Source organism: Gadus morhua, chromosome 21, assembly GCF_902167405.1.
Source record: "Gadus morhua chromosome 21, gadMor3.0, whole genome shotgun sequence".
Lineage (NCBI taxonomy): Eukaryota > Metazoa > Chordata > Actinopteri > Gadiformes > Gadidae > Gadus > Gadus morhua.
The window spans coordinates 18100432-18118151 of record NC_044068.1 but is presented as its reverse complement, the minus strand read 5'-3'; the positions used below and the strand labels follow the sequence as shown (position 1 = coordinate 18118151).

General features: G+C 47.6%; 1 long non-coding RNA gene across 5 annotated transcripts; it reads left to right on the top strand.

The window, feature by feature from the left end:
- Window positions 1–769: 769 nt before the first annotated feature.
- Window positions 770–17547, top strand: LOC115533932 (uncharacterized). 5 transcript variants are annotated; one of them, XR_003974261.1, is made up of 6 exons: window positions 770–945; window positions 10081–10378; window positions 10549–10625; window positions 16488–16686; window positions 17021–17160; window positions 17279–17547. It is a non-coding gene; the product is annotated as an uncharacterized LOC115533932 (long non-coding RNA). The 5 variants fall into 5 exon arrangements; XR_003974262.1 differs by having other exon boundaries at window positions 771–945; window positions 16491–16686; XR_003974265.1 differs by lacking the exons at window positions 770–945; window positions 10081–10378; window positions 10549–10625 and adding an exon at window positions 14401–14433 and having other exon boundaries at window positions 16491–16686.
- Window positions 17548–17720: the final 173 nt, after the last annotated feature.

Here is a 17720-nt window from a genome sequence, read left to right as displayed (position 1 = left end):
GCTTCCTTCGTGATTGGTCAATACATGTCTTTGAAGTCATGAAAGTCATGAATTATCACCAGTGATCACCAGTTCTAAAATACAGTAGTGATAGGCTAGGAGAGATAGGTAGATCCAGGTAACAACAGCAGAGCATTGAAAATGATGACAGCACAATTCCTTCTTATTTTTGCCTTGATTGAGAAACATTTGATTAGCCTACACTCAGTCCGTATAGAATTTAGTAATCTAGCACATACTTGTATCTAAAGTGACTGACAAAGAATTCAACATGGGTTATTTAGGAGCGGAGTCACGCAGGCTACTCAATGGTGCCTCCTATTGGTAGCACTGTTGACATCGCCACTGCATACACAATCCTAACCACTGAGCATTATGATATCCTCCTGATGAATAATATACAGTCTTGGTCAAAGATGTCCACTTTCCAGGTGGCCATATCCTCTACAATCTTATTTTCCTATCCTTGCTATTATATTGTCCTATAGGAGATTCTCAAGGCTGTTGAAAGTATGGGTGACCGATATAAGGAAACCCTGAATACAATAGTAAATATTACATGCCGGGACACAACTGTAAATAACATACATAATTAAGTAGAAAATATAACAGTATGATTTCCGTCCAGTGGCGTAAAGACGGACGTCCACAGCAAATATATTAAAATAAGAGTGTTAAAATATCGGGGACGGTGTTAAATAAAGAGTGTTTGTGTTGTTTCAGCACCACACAGCAATGAAATAACATTGCTAGTGTCTGATGTGACATTATTACGATGTGAAATTCAGTTTCCTGAATTTGACCCTGATTGGTGTGATCTACTCGATCCAGTAGGTTGAAGCCACGCCCTCACGTAACGGCTCTAGAATGCGTAATCTTCTTCAAGATTTTTTCCCCCGCGCCATTTCCCCCTCGCTTGTGCAAGGAAGGACTTGACTGCTCAAGGTAAGCAAAACTCTCAAATGCCATGATGAGTGATATTGTTCAATGAAAATGTATTTTTCCGTCATAGCTTTGGTGAATAGTTACATTTTAACTGTCTGTTTTGTATTGCTACGAACAGGTAAGGTTTATTAGGCTAGCGAACTTGGCCTACAGCTCGGATTCCACCACGTGCTGGTATCTAGCATTACCTAGCACCCATTCCTTGATTCCTCCTGCCGCAGCACTCCAAACATTAATTTCGCTCCGATGTTCGTCCAATCCACTCCAATAGAGCTCCTGCATTGAGTTTAAATCCAACTCTAACGAATAAATTGTCCAGTTTTAAGTTTCAAAGAATATTCAACCTGGTCTCACCGGAATCCCTGAAATGACCACTGCAAGTTAATGGAACACACGCAGATCTAGCAATAACTAAAGCTAACGCCTCGTTTCCACATACGTATGTTTTTCGTATCCGTGCTTCCGTAAATTTACGGAAGGAGTCGCAAGTGTTTTACGTACGGGCATGAATTTATTTACGGACAAAAGATGTTAGGAGGAAACCGATGGTTCTATTTCATGTAGGCTACGCCGTCTAGGCTTCGCCTTATGGGCTTGTCCCGTGCGCGCGCCCGCGCGCGCTGAAAATTCAAACTATGCACCTATCAGCGTGGGCACCGCCCACATTTCCCACGGTATCGTGTCTATATAACGCGGTGTATACCGTCGCTCATCCTCCCTTTTCTTTCAGCACTTGTGCTTATCAGCGAGAAATTGAGAACTACTATTAAGAAGATGAGAACTTCAACACGGATCTCCCAAGCCGGTGGCAGCGGCTCGGGCGAGGCCGCGGACAAACGGCCCTTTTCAGGGCCACCTGAGAGCGCTCCTAGAGCTAGGTCCTTTTCAGGACTCCTATGCGCCTCCTGTCCCGCCTCCCTGGCACCGGGTGACGGGCACTTGGCGTGCTTTTGGTGCCTCGGCGCCGACCACGCCGCGGCTGCTATGGCGGCCCCCGTCTCCTGTGTCGCCTGCCGGGAGCTGCCTGAAGAGGGGATCCTCTCCAGGCATCTCTTCTTTTCCCCTGCGGTGGAAATGGCTGACGCCATCGACCTATTCGGACCTGACGTCGACGATGGCATCATCGACGCCTCCCTGGACGACGTCTTCGGCGACTCGGCGTCCGGTTTTTCCCGCTCTCGGGTTACAACCGCCACCGTCATACAACACGAGGGTCCGCGCCGGATGACCGATCTCTTCCGGGAGATCATGGGTGAGGCGGCGGCCATCAAAGGGATTCCCATGCCGGCCCCGCCTCTCGCCCCCGTATCTGACGATATGCAGGGCGAGTGCTTTCGCACCCCATCTTTTTCCCGGCGGGTTACCCAGTGCCCCTTGTTCCCGCCTTTGCAGCACTTGTTTATTGCTGCCGGTGAGGACCCTTCGACCCTGAAGGCTCCGGTAAGATCCTACACGGATTTCACCAACGTGGAGGGGTGGGCCGATGCTCAGGCGAGGGGGATCCCTCGTCTGGAGCCTCCCCTGGCAGCGCTTCTCTGTCCGGGCGCCGGATGGCTCCTTAACGAAAAGCCGCTGCCCCCCGACCGCCTCCAGAAGCAGATTGTCGGCCTAACGGACAGGGTGTTCGTTTGTGCCTCTCAATCCGCGGCGGCGGTCAACAACATCGCCCTGCTCTCCTCTGCCATGGTCTCCTTGTCGGCTGACAGGGAGGCCTACGGCCCGGAGGAAGCCGTGAGATGGCTGGCGGTTTCCCGCTTTTCCAGCGCCATCCTCCAGTTATGCCAGCCGATAGCCGTTTCGGCCGGCCAGCATATGGCGTGGGCTACCATGATTCAAAGGGTCATATGGCTCTCCCACACTGCGGTGCCGGAACGAGAGCGGGCCAGCCTCGTCCAGGGTCCACTAGCGCCGGATGGCCTATTTGGTCCCAGGTTCTCCGAGGTGCTCGCGCACCAGCAGTCAGTCCGTGAGGATCGTTCCCGGTTCGGGACGATTCTCACGGGCTCCTCCCGCCAGCAGGCTGAGAGGAAGCGGGGTCTAGGCCGGTCCCAGCGTTCCATGGGGCCGCCTCCGACTCCAGCCCCGGTGCAGCAGCCGCAGCCGCCGCGCACGGGGAGAGCAGCAGCGCCACGGACCGGGAAGTTCCGGACGCTTGCTCCTACTTTTTCTTTCCCTATTAAAGAAAAGAGTAAAGACCGTTCGGCCGAACGGCAGTACATGGTACCTAAAGAGCGATATTCCCCAGGCCACCTGCGCCCTACGCTTGTGGTGCGCTCCTCCATGTTGCCTCTTTCCCCCTCTCAGCCCGGTGGCTGTAGGGTGGCGGTCGGACGGCGTGTTCACATGGCCTCTGGTTCACCTGCTTCTAAGAAGCGGCGTCCCTTGGAGCCTCGTGGACGGATCAGAGACTCGTTGCACGGTCTCCTGGTTCCCCACATTATAGGTGAGGAGATGGGTCCGCGCGCTGTGGCTACAGCCTGCGGACAGCTAGTTGTAGACGTACCTAGTTGTGGTACGTCTCCTACGCTCGCTGAGCCTCCTCCCTTTCGTGGGAAGCCCCCCTTGGTCCACACGCAGTGTGAAGGCGGTAGGGGCAGAGGAATACGGGTTATTCCTGGACGGTCTTCCTCAGCTGTCGACTCGCCCTCTCTCCAACCGCTATGCGTGTTGGCAAGAGCGGTGCGTTCTGCCATCGTGGTTGGACACCACGTTGAGATGGGGCCATCCCATACAGTTCAAGCGTCGTCCCCCACCCTTTATGGGGTTGGTGGAGACCACGCTACGGGACCCGGCTGCGAGCACGGCTCTGGCAGCAGAGGTGGCACGTCTCTTGGTAAAGGGGGCCATCATTGTCGTTCCCCCCCACGAGTCTCACCTAGGTTTTTATTCCCGCTACTTCCTGGTTTCCAAGAAGTCAGGGGAAATGAGACCTATTCTGGATCTTCGCGTGTTCAACAGATTCGTTGCCACGAGGAAGTTCAGAATGCTCACGGTCGGAGCATTGTTCCGGTGTGTGAGAGAGGACGATTGGTTCACATCCCTGGATCTCAAGGATGCTTACTTCCACGTCCCTGTTCGGCAGGCGCACAGGAAGTTTCTCCGCTTTGCCTTTATGGGGATGGCGTACGAGTACCAGTGTCTGCCGTTCGGCTATTCCCTGGCGCCGCGCACCTTCTCGAAGTGTGTGGAGACGGCGTTGGAACCGCTCAGACGTCAGGGAAAGAGGATTCTCTTCTACCTAGACGATCTGCTTATTCTGAGCAACTCAGAAGAGACCGCGAGAAGGGACACCATGTTGGCGATAAACCATCTCTCCTTCCTGGGTTTTGCCATCAACTGGGAGAAGAGCTCCCCGCTCCCCAGCCGGCAGACAGTCTACTTGGGGCTTTGCCTAGACTCAGCCACCATGACTGCGATGCTTTCGCCTCCTCGGCGAGACGCCATCCTGTCGGCGCTCTCCCGTTTTCACGTTCGCAGAAACGTGACCGCACTGTCCACCATGCGCCTGTTGGGGCTGATGGCAGCTGCCCACCCCGTGGTCCCCCTGGGTCTGCTTTTTATGCGCAGACTCCAGCGGTGGTTTGCTCGCCAACGGTTGGACCCCAGGCGACACAAGCTCAGGGTGCTCCTCGTCCCCCGTTCGGTGTCGCCAGACCTGGAATATTGGAAAGGACCCTCCGCCCTTCTCAAGGGTGTTCCACTGGGCAGGGTGGCGTCCTACGTAGTGGTCTTCACGGACGCCTCGTTGACGGGTTGGGGAGGAACGTGCCTCTCTCACTCGGTCGGAGACGAGTGGCGCACGCCCCCTACAGCACACATAAATGTGTTGGAGCTCGACGCTGTGAGGAAAGTGCTGTTGCATTTCTTTCACCTGGTGCGCGGCCGCCACGTTCTGATCAGGACAGACAGCGTGTCGGCGGCGGCGTACATCAACAGACAGGGGGGAGTCCGCTCCCCTGCTCTCCACCGAAAGGCGGTCGAGCTCTGGCTTTGGGCTCATCAGTATCTCCGCAGTCTGAGAGCCCTGCATATCGCGGGCGCCCAGAACTTTGGGGCGGACCTCATGTCTCGAGGCGGTCCCCGCCGAGACGAGTGGCGGTTACATCCCGACATTGTCAGACTGATCTGGCAGAGGTTCGGGACAGCGCAGGTGGACCTCTTCGCGTCCCGGGAGAACACGCACTGCAGGTGGTGGTTCTCCCTCAGCCCTCGGGATCTTCCCCCGTTGGGGGTAGATGCGTTGGCACACACACCTTGGCCGCGGACTCTCTTGTATGCGTTTCCCCCGCTCCAGCTGATCCTTCCTCTTCTGGAACGGGTCAGACAGGAGAGACTGTCCCTGATATTAGTGGCCCCGGAGAACCGTGCAGCTCTGTGGTTTCCAGAGCTTGCCGCGCTCTCGCGGTCGGCGCCTTGGCCAGTACCATTCAGGCCGGATGCGCTTTCACAGGCCCACGGGACGGTGCACCACCCGCCCGATGTCTCGGGACGGCTGTTGGTTTGGCTCCTGAGAGGTTGATCCTGCAGGGCAAAGGTTTGCCTGAGACGGTTATCAACACTATTCAGAGTGCTCGTGCGCCTTCTACTTCTTCCCTCTATGCGGCGAAGTGGTGCGCCTTCTCTAATTGGTGTGAGACGAACCACGCTGTCCCATCTCAATGCGAGGTGGGAAGCGTGCTTTCGTTTCTGCAAAACTTATTGGAAAAAGGTTTGGCCTTCTCCACTATCAAGGTCTATGCGGCAGCCGTTTCGGCTGGCCATGCAGGCTGTGATGGTGGACCGATCTTCAGCCATCCACTGGTCAAGAGATTCTTGCGTGGGGCTAGACGGGTTAGGCCTGTTTCACGCGTGCTTACACCACGCTGGGATCTCCCCACCGTGTTGCGCGGATTGTCCAGGGATCCTTTCGAGCCTCTCTCCCAGGCCCCTTTGGATGCCCTGTCATTCAAGACGGCGCTCTTGTTGGCCTTGGTTTCTGCCAAGCGGGCCGGTGAGCTAACCGCTCTGTCTGTCAGCCCGAGTTGCTTGTTGCTAAACGAGGACAGCTCCTTCGCGTTGCTCAGACCTAATCCTGCGTTCCTCCCGAAGAACATTAATAGTTCTTTTCGGTCGAGGGATATTGTGCTTAAGGCTTTTCACCCCCCGCCTCATTCTAGTGAGGCGGAGGCGGAGTTGCATCTCCTGTGCCCGGTTCGGGCGTTGGCTATGTACGTGAATCGCTCGGCAGCGTTCCGCTCCACACAACAGTTGTTTGTGTGTTATAGCGACGCTAGCAGGGGCCGCGCTCTCTCTAAGCAGCGGTTTTCTCGCTGGGTATGTGAGGGTGTTTGCCTAGCCTACTCTCGGCAGGGCTTGGCGCCACCGTTGGGCGTTAAAGCTCACTCCACACGGAGCGTGGCCGCTTCAACGGCTCTACTCAAGGGCGTTTCGGTGGAAGACATCTGCGCGGCTGCGTCTTGGTCTTCCCCCGGCCCCTTTGTCCGTTTTTACATGTTACACATGTCCAGGGGCTCACTCGGCAACTCTGTGCTAGAGTCCGGGACCCCTTTTACGGCTTAAGAATATAGACATGTTCTTTAAAGCGGCGTGGTTGGATTTCCTCTCGCCGGCTGGCGAGTTGGTCTTGATTACCAGTCTCTTACTCTCCCACCTTTTTTCAAATGAAAAACAAGGCTAGGGGGGTTTCTATTGGCTCGCCAATTGTCTGGTGGTTTTGTTTACCAGTGAGGCACTCCCGCCGTTTTCTTCAAATAAGAAACGGCAGAGAGAGTCCCATTATTGAAGAGCCGAATTCCGTAGCTCCGCCCCCGGTGGTAGCGGACCTAATGGAAACCGTGTTGCTCTGGTTTTCTTTTCCTTTTCATGGGTTCCATGAAGCACGGAATAGAGCCGGAGTCTTTACAGACTCACTTTTTTCTCCCTTGATCATTGCCTTGCTTGATCTAGGAGGAATTAGTTTTTATAAAGCTGTTGTGTTTTACACTTCCTTGGCTTTTTGAGTCTTAATGTGCTCTGGTGACTTAGGTCGTTTTGACTGGGGTCCAGCAGGAGTACATTGATCGGGCTCCGCTCGCAGCTTCACCTTAGCCCATAAGGCGAAGCCTAGACGGCGTAGCCTACATGAAATAGAACGATAGTTATGTTATTATAACTCTAGTTCTATGATTGTAGGCGTAGCCGTCTAGTTTCCCACCTGCTGTACCCTCCAAATGCTGAAAGAAAAGCGTGGAGGATGAGCGACGGTATACACCGCGTTATATAGACACGATACCGTGGGAAATGTGGGCGGTGCCCACGCTGATAGGTGCATAGTTTGAATTTTCAGCGCGCGCGGGCGCGCGCACGGGACAAGCCCATAAGGCGAAGCCTAGACGGCTACGCCTACAATCATAGAACTAGAGTTATAATAACATAACTATCGATTGCTTACTCCGGGTAGGAAATGAGTCCTTAGCCCAAATGAAGGAGTTCATGTACCTCGGGGTCTTGTTCGCGAGTGAGGGTACTATGGAGCTTGAGATTGGCCGGAGAATCGGAGCAGCGGGGGCGGTATTGCGTTCGCTTTACCGCACCGTTGTAACGAAAAGAGAGCTGAGCCGCAAGGCAAAGCTCTCGATCTACCTGTCGATCTTCGTTCCTATCCTCACCTATGGTCATGTGGGCTGGGTGATGACCGAAAGGACGAGATCGCGGGTACAAGCGGCCGAGATGAGTTTTCTGCTCCTTTACTTAGAAAGGAGTCAGCTTAAGTGGTTCGGGCATCTGGAAAGGATGCCCACTGGGCGCCTTCCTTGGGAGGTGTTTCAGGCACGTCCAGTGGGGAGGAGACCTCGGGGAAGACCCAGGACTAGGTGGAGAGATTATACCTCAACACTGGCCTGGGAACGCCTCGGGATCCCCCCGTCAGAGTTGTTCAATGTGGCCGGGGAAAGGGAAGTCTTGGGCCCCCTGCTTGAGCTGCTCCCCCCGCGACCCGACCCCGGATAAGCGGACGAAAATGTAGACAAAAGATGTGTGTAAACGTATGATAATGGCCGTTTTTAGGAGACCGGTACTTTGGAACATGAGGATCGACATATACAGAGATAAAAACAAAACCAACCAGGCTTGGAAAGAGATCGGTGAGGAGTTTGGCCTGCCAGGTTACAAGTTTTGTGAAAAACATAAAAACTTTCGTACGGTATCTCCGTAAAACGACGGCGAAAGTTCAATTTTTTGAACGTATATTACGGACATTCCGGACAGAAATTTTACGGAGGGGAGGAGTCTCGGAGGAAAAACGGACATTACGGAGAATCACATAGGAATGAATGGACTTTCGGTCGGAGACGGTTGGATCGCATACGAGAATGTACGTATGTGGAAACGAGGCGTAAGCTTTCCTCTAATAAGCCACGTTGCGGCAAGCTGAAAAGTGCGGTGCTAGCCAAGCAAACGTTGAGCTAATCGCTAGTAATAATGGTTATACAATGTGGTAGCAATTTATAATAGGGTACTTGTCATTCAATACAATTTACATGTTATATTTATATATTCATGTTGTCTGGTTGTCTTGAGTTTTTGTGTTTTATTTCAAAGTCATGCTGGTGGAAGTGGAGTACAAGGGAGTCCATAAATGGGTGCGTGTTCCAACGAATGAGGACCGCTATGATTACTCCACATTCATTCGAGAATGTATCGCCGATTTACCATTACTATTCCTAACGTTCAAAATTGAATACAGTTTGATGGTTGAATAAACCGTGGACTAGACACTGCCTCCGCCTCGTATTTGAGAACATTATAATATATAATATCACGGCCAAAACTGTGTGCGCCTCCGGAATATTATGCACAGAATTGCAACCCTTTGGTTCCGACATTTTTTAAGCACTCTACAAATTACGTGATTTTGAAATTCGTCACGCCTGATTTCCACCGGGGACGTACGCGCCGCGGAACGGCTGCGAACTCTGCCCTGCGTCAATTGCCACCGGGCGTGCAAAGGCAACGCAGCGCTGCCTTGCGAGCCAGCCGTATTCACATGAGATCACGCGATAATCCTAAACCTAATGTACTCACCTTCCACTCCCGAGACTACTGCAATTAAATGCCAGGCTTTGTCCTTTCTTACATTGTCCTTATAAAAAGGATGATTTATTTCATAAATTATTTTATGTTGCTCCACTTCGACAATCAATCTCTCGTGCTCCATGTTGCCGACCCTCTGAGACCCTTTGGCTGTGTCGATCGTTCCCTATCACGGATATAGTGCACTATATATTGTCTTTGGCTGTACATTAGTGCTTCATCTTAGATATTTTATTAGAAATCTTTTTTCTGTGTTTACATTAAAGGATTTAATTCAGCAATATATATTTTTTGTTTCAGCTAAATTTAATTTGCTAAATGTAGCTGTTGTGGATCTGAAGAATTCCTCTGGGGTCAATGTGGAGTGTAGCTCCCTCCAGTCAACAGTCACTGACACAAGGCTTTCTTGTTAACGGGCATTTATTAGCCGAGTCTCATCATCCTCTTTGCCATCAAACATGCCGTGAGAACTCATTGGCCTCGTTAACTTCAGGGAGTGAAACGGGTAACACAAAGGCAACTTCTCTCCAGTGTGTCTCTCGTTGAACTAACAAAGGTACTATTCCCGCACTTATCTCAAAAAGCGGTTGGGCACTCGCTGCATGCTCCGATGCTGGTGCTACAACAATAAACGTCACCTCTTGCACCTCAGAACAATAGTTCCGCTATACATTGATTACATTAACAGGTAAGCTTGTAAACATACTTAAAACTAAATTAAATGCAGATAAATATATAATATATATTTAAATGTGGTGTCATTCTTAATAAACTATTACTTTATGAAACTTACATTTATTCTAATAATCCAAATAATGCAACTGTTTCTGCTGGCAGCTACACTCCCACCAAATCACTGGTGATTTCTTTTAAATTAATAAACTAAATAAAGATTATGAGACTTGGTTTAAATGAGGTAGCTGCATTACTCAGCTTCAAGCAGGGTAACTGTCTTGTGAATAGGCCGTGCTAGGTACGTTTGCTTTGTGAGCCGCTTTCCTTGGTCATCCAGTGCTGACTCACTGATCAGCAATTGCAGCTTTCTCACATGTCCATCTTCACCAGGATACACTTCCGTGACCTTGGCGATCTTGAAAGACCCAGATGCTCCGATGCCCTTGGGTGTGGACCAGGGTTCCCTTTTCCAGCAAGCTTCTGATGGCGACCTTGATGCGGGTGTCTTCTCCACATCGTAACCATCGGCGGCCAAAACCTTAAGTGCTGGCAGAGAAACTCCGCTTCGCTCTTTGGAAGCGGACACGGCTTTGACGATCCGATCGCCGACACTGGGTCCGACCTTCTTCGCCTTCTTCTTGGTTGCTTTCGCCGGGGATTTTTTTCTATACATTGATTACATTAACAGGTAAGCTTGTAAACATACTTAAAACTAAATTAAACGCAGATAAATATATAATATATATTTAATTGTGGTGTCATTCTTAATAAACCATTATTTTATAATAGTTTATTAAGAATTTTTTTTTTTTACATTTATTCTAATAATCCAAATAATGCAAATGTTTCTGCTGGCAGCTACATGGAGGCTGATATATTCGACAAACTACTGCGATCTGCTAAAGTATCTTTCAAGGTGTCCACTGAGCTCTCTGGTAAGAAATTGTGCTGTGTACATGAATGCATTGCAATCATTCAATTTATTGCAATTTCATTGTCTTATTTTAAGCATTTAGCAGATGTTTTTATCAAGTGCATTTGTCAGTAAGAAGTAACTAACAGCAATGTACCACTATTAATTTAGTATAGGGGGATTATTTGTTCATCAACACGGCAGATGCGCGAGCAGAATGATGGCAAAAGAAAATTTGTTTGACCGGTTGCCATGGTTATCTCTGTGTGGTTAATTTGCAGTTGCGGTGTTAATTAGCGATTTTGTCAGTTTACTGTTACATTAAACTTTAATCAGAAAACTCGGTTATATGCTATAGATCAGGGCTATTCAATTAGTTTTGAATGGGGGCCGGTTGGTGGAAATGATCCAGAATGAGGGGCCAGAAAAAACATAGGAGTGCATATATTTTCTTTATTTAATCAAATAGAGACCAACAGCTTCTCAAAAACAATCCCTATTTGATTAACGTCATAGGCTGCCTGTTAGTGTTTAATAATCTTATCAGTTCAGGAAAAGACAGTAGGTTAACTCTGCAACAGCTTATCAAATTACATAGTTATAGGTTAACTCAAGAGTGCAACAGCTTATCAAAATACAGGTAGTAATAGCAGCTTATCAAAATACAAGTAGGCCTAGGTTTACTCAAGAGTGCCACAGCTTATCAAAATACATAGTAATAGATTACTTTAAGTGCAACAGTCTTTTCAAAAACAATCCTTATTTAATAAACATAGGCTGACTGTTAGTGTTAACTGGCATGCAGTGACCTTCTTGGTCAAATGTGCCATCTAATGAGAGAAATGGCATTTGTTTGATTTTGCAAGAGCAGTGAAATCGGGAATATATGACGTCATGGCAAATATGCATACAGTGGTGCAGGTGCTCGGCAGTGAGGGATGCGCGATTACTCGTTTTAATAGCATTCATGTGTGAGAATGCGGATTCTGACTTGTAAGTTGATCCAAACATAGTGAGGACAAAAAGTGCAAGATGCCTTGAATTAGGGAATTTCTGGTGGCTGACTTCACTAGTCCAGAACCTGCCAGCTGTAATGACTGTCGCAGGTCAGCTGATGACTGAATGTCAATGAGTTTATTTAGTTTATTAATTTAAAATAAAACACCAGTGATTTGGTGGGAGTGTAGCTGCCAGCAGAAATGAGTTCAATGAGTTCCAGTCGTAAACACGTCATGTTTAATGACACAACCAGGGGTCTCATTTATAAAACTGGGATCGTTGCTAAAAGTGTACGTACGCCCAAAAGCCAAGTTTTGCGTGCGCCACAAAATATTCTGATTTATAAAACCCTGCGTACGCACACCATACGCAATCTTTGCTTTATAAATCAGAGTGCCTACAAGTGTGCGCAGCTGAATCAGCTTCACGTTCTGCCCTGTACACGCCCCTTTTTAACCATAAATGGTCAATGCAAATGACCTCATGAATGCGATCTGCATATAAAACAGACTCGGATGCAAGTATTACCGTAATTTTCGGACTATAAGCCGCGCCTTTTTCCCCATTTTTCGAGTCTGCGGCTTATATAACGGTGCGGCTAATCTATGAATTTTACAGGTTACAGACGAGTCCACCGACTTTAACTATCGGTGCGGCCACACCAAACGCGTTACGCCTAACCTGACGCTTGATCATTGTGTGGTGGTTCAACGCTTCCAACGCGTCAATGCGCCAACGCAGCTAGATGAGTCCATGTCCATGCAAGTGAACAGGGCGTTCCCTCTTCGTCATAACTATCAAACCAAACATCCTTCACATTCACCGAGCGAACATTATGAAAGTAAAATGCACATTTCTCGCAAAAAATGTTTCCATAAACGCATTTAATGGCGTAACTATATTACTATTTCCACCCAGAATAAAGATGGTTGTCGGCCGTGGCTGCGCTGGAGTCCGAGGTAGGAACCCCAAACGCCGCCGTGTTTGGGTGATAGAGTTTAGATCGGGTTAGATTAAATAATCTCTGATATAAATAACAATAATCGGGTTAAATAACTTCACATGGTGTGTCTGGTGTGTTTCCAGCATTCGTAGTGTTGATCAGCAGAGAAATAGTCCGCCAAGACGTTGAGGTTGCTTAGCATCCAGACACTCAGTCCATGCAAGTGAACGGAGCGTTCCCTCTTCGTCATAACTATCAAACCAAACATCCTTCACATTCACCGAGCGAACATTATGAAAGTAAAATGCACATTTCTCGCTAAAAATGTTTCCATAAACGCATTTAATGGCGTAACTATGTTACTATTTCCACCCAGAATAAAGATAGTTGTCGGCCGTGGCTGCGCTGGAGTCCGAGGTAGGAACCCCAAACGCCGCCGTGTTTGGGTGATAGAGCTTAGATCGGGTTAGATTAAATAATCTCTGATATAAATAACAATAATCGGGTTAAATAACTTCACATGGTGTCTGGTGTGTTTCCACCATTCGTAGTGTTGATCAGCAGAGAAATAGTCCGCCAAGACGTTGAGGTTGCGTAGCATCCAGACACTCTGTCCATGCAAGTGAACGGAGCGTTCCCTCTTCGTCATAACTATCAAACCAAACATCCTTCACATTCACCGAGCGAACATTATGAAAGTAAAATGCACATTTCTCGCTAAAAATGTTTCCATAAACGCATTTAATGGCGTAACAATGTTACTATTTCCACCCAGAATAAAGATAGTTGTCGGCCGTGGCTGCGCTGGAGTCCGAGGTAGGAAACCCAAACGCCGCCGCGTTTGGGTGAAGAGTTTAGTATAGAATAGAATAGACTTTATTTGTCATTGTGCATTGGATACACAACGAAATTTGTTTGTGCAACCACTAACAAAAGTGCAGTTGTGCTGGGTGGAGGGTAGGAGTGTAGTGTGATTATTAAGTTCTGTGATGGCCCTGGGGATGAAACTGTTCTGCAGTCTGGAGGTGCGGGCTGTAGTGGCCCGGTAGCGCCTGCCAGAGGGTAGCAGGGTGAAGATCGGGTTAGATTAAATAATCTCTGATATAAATAACAATAATCGGGTTAAATAACTTCACATGGTGTGTCTGGTGTGTTTCCAGCATTTGTAGTGTTGATCAGCAGAGAAATAGTCTGCCAAGACATTGAGGTTGCTTAGCATCCAGAGACTCTGTCCATGCAAGTGAACGGAGCGTACCCTCTTCGTCATAACTATCAAACCAAACATCCTTCACATTCACCGAGCGAACATTATGAAAGTAAAATGCACATTTCTCGCTAAAAATGTTTCCATAAACGCATTTAATAGCGTAACTATGTTACAATATTCACCCAGAATAAAGAAAGATGACGCGACGCTTCAACGCATGTAACGCGTCTACGCGCCTATACCAATGGTTCCCTAGGCAAAAATGCCGAGTTTGGACGCCCCTAACGCGAGTAACGCGGTTGGTGTGGCCGTACCGTATGGGCTCTATGACCGGTCCGCGCCCCGCCACCAGTGGCAGGGCGCGGACCGGGGGAGTGCAGAGGTAGTGGGGACAGAAAATGCAGCTGCAATAGTTTGCTGACCTGCAATAGGTTTTATCTTTTTCTTTGGTGGCATTTTTGTGTTCTCTCTTCTCTGCCTGTTTCTCGAGGAAAAACGGGATCTCGTTGGAAGCGCGATGTATGCGCAGGCGCCGTTTGGGCATAACAATATGGCGGCTGCCGTTCAATGTAGTTTTCATCACCACCACCGGATTATGTTTCATTTATTTCATTACAGCACGTCCCCTAAAACGTTACAACATAATCGACACGAATGAGCACAGCATCGAGCAGTGGAAACGTGGGTTTATTTACTATGAAGTTCGTATTTTTAATTGTTGAAATGAAATCAGCGGTGACGAGCTAGTTGTTTTGGTAGCGGCTAAATTAGCATGTCCCGATACTTTGTACAGGGGATCACGTCTGCGCCGAGTAGATGCGCAGAGGGTTGAAACAGCGCTTGTCCGGTCTGCTCACAAGAAGGTTTCTTTGGCCAGTTACTGTGATTAAACACGAGTTGTTTAATGTTCACAATGTATCGTTTTTCATGGGGAAAATGAGATGCGTCCCCGGGACGCATGGATAGTGAGTTTAGTGCGTCCTTTCAGATTTGAATGCGTCAGGGACGCAGGACGCGTACCTAGCAACATCACTGATAGAAAACATACAAACTGGTAAGCTTTTTTTTTGTATAAATATAAATAAGCCATTTGTGAAAAGGCCGACAGTCGTCAGACTGGATCTGGCCCTCAAATTGTCTTGACCCCGGTGGGGGAGCTGTTAATAAACATAAATTCAGGGCGCCCTGGCATGGAGGGGGTACCTGGAGGTACCTACCTCCTCAGAGAGTCAGGGGCCATACCCCACTGGTTGAATGTAGGTTTTTGTGTTTTCTTGTATTTTAGATTTTCTTTGCCTTCGAAGTAGTCTCGCAAAGCCAGACCAAACTACAGCAAGTAGAATACCTTCGAAGTAACACATGCAAACCATGTCCTTGCCACAGCGCATACTATTCCAAATGTTTCTTTTTTGGTAACTGGGTAGAAAACCTAAAAGTGACAATTCATCAACTTCACAGATCAAGATGGATTAGTGCGTGTAATGATCAAACATTCTCCAGTGGATGCAAGTCCGTTAGGACTATTTTATACTTTGTGTTGTAAGTGCCTCTCGGCATATTACTCAGACAATATTGCTCTTTGTATGATAGGAGGCCAATACAAATCTTGGATGGGTCATCTGAAAGGACTGAGATGTGCTCAGAATCTCCAACATTATAGCCTAGATAAAACTACCATTTGCAAAAAAACGGAGGGCAAATAGTCTGGAGTGAACTAGGGCTGCTCGATTATGGGAAAAATCATAATCACAATTATTTTGGTCAATATTGAAATCACGATTAATCAAACGATTATCTTTGAGTTTGAAAACGTGTTGTATTTATTCACCATGTCTCTCCCAAAAAAAAACGTTGTAACTGAGAACTTTGAAATTTCGCGTTAAAAAAATACACAAAAGTCAAAAAGAAAATGTTCCAATCTAAAATGATATACAGATATGTGTCCAGCTGTTCTGCCCTTTCTATAAATCATAAAAAAATAATTAAAAAATGAAAAATAATAATTAACAAAAAATCGGATAACTCGATTATGTTAATTTTCTGATCGTTTGACGCTAAAATCGTAATCGCGATCAAAATTCAATTAATCGCCCAGCCCTAGAGTGAACTGAGGCCAGGTCCTCGATTGGTAGTGTTGGCTATGTAGGGCTATTTAAATATATTAAAGATTTGCGAGATAATCTATAGGCCTATCTCTCCAGTCCAGCAAAAGTAATTTGATATGCCAAGATGTCGAGCCGTGGTCTTATCAATCGCTCCCGGTGGATTGCACGTATAATTTGCGCTCCGATATCAGCAGTTCTCTAATCAAAAGGGCATGCCATTGTGAACACATGAAATCTGCGGTGAACGCGGGTTTAAATACCCAAAACGGGTTATGTTTCAAACTTAACCTGCGCAAAACCTGCTCCGACCAGGTTTGATTCAAGGCATTTTTCTATAGCAACTAACATACCGTGATGCTTTTGGAACGGAAAACCTAGGGTTACCGCAAACCCTGGGTTAACTTACCCGGTTATGTGATAAAACCGGCTTTGTGGAACACCCCAGAGGCTAAGAGACAAAAAAAAAAATTGTGACAGTTGTAAATAAAATATTTTTTATAAGCCTCAAGGATGTTTTGACATTGATTTTTGATAAAGTATGCTGAGTTTTGTTAAGTCACGCTCAGACTAGTGTCATTATTACAATAAAAAAAAATCCCCCTGTGACACTGTCACCTTTATTCCTCTGAGGAGTTTGCAGGTCTGCATCAAAGTGATGCTCACAAGGCATCAGACCGTGGCCTATATCGCTGCCGCGGTAGAAGTCCCCGCCCACCTGGAGGCAGAGGCTCGGGAATTAATATGTCCCGAGTCAATGCTCGTCCCTCTGCGAGAGATGGCAGAGGTCGAGGACAGTACACTGGTGACTGTTCAGGGCTGGGTCAAAGAAGTAAGTTATAATATCATTTGAATTTAACCACTTGACTGGCAGTTTGCAGAAACCCTCTCTTATAATGGTTGCAGCAATTCTATCAAAACAAATACAAAATACTAAAACCACTTTCTCTGTGACATTATTTTCTGTAGCTTACATTTAAATCAGTCCTGAAACATCTTACAATGGTATTGGATAAAGGTGAACTATATTGGAATACATTTTAGAAAAGAAAAATCGATACTTAAAAATCATACCACTTATCATGCATGAAACTTTGTTTTACTGTCATCGCTCAGATAGAAAGCTATCCGGGTTGTGTAATGCCATTTTCCCATTTCTCATTTAGCTAGGTGCGTTCCACCCGCACACAACACCCGGTGGCCCGCCAGTGCCTCGAAGGACCGTGGTGCCTCGAAGGACCGTGGTGCTGAAAGATGTAAGGAATTGGGACTGAGCCTCCACTCGACAGGGCACACTTCAGTGGAAGTGAGTAAATGACAATAGGCTATACATTGTATTGATTTTAAAGCATTTAGGTGTAACCTTTTTACTCTGCATCCAACAGGCGCGTCCAAGCAAAAACTAATATATTAATTTCCTGTAGGTTATCAATGGAGACAAGGAGGTCCAGGTCATGGGGTACAGGACCCTCCCAGACAGGGACATGGAGGTCCTGGACCCCAGTGACAATGAACACGTCGTTCCACAGGCCATGTGGGATGCAGTCGTTGGCAAGACCGTCCCAGCCATGCCTTTCCAATTATTATTTAAATTTGAAAAGGCCAAATTACTTTAATTACTTTAAGGGAGGAGTAGTCATCGCCCCCCCCTGTTCGAGTTTTGTTTAACTGACATTAAATAATTATTTCCGTTTGTCGTTGTTGTCCCATCATCATTTTTACTTTCAAATGACATCACCGCAGCACAAATATTCATGACAGCCCAGGGCCCAGTTTCCCGAAAGCATCGTTAGCCTAAGTGGATCTTGAAGTGCGTCGTACGAGCATCGTAGAGTTTTCAGAACGTTTCCCGAAAGCATCGTTGGT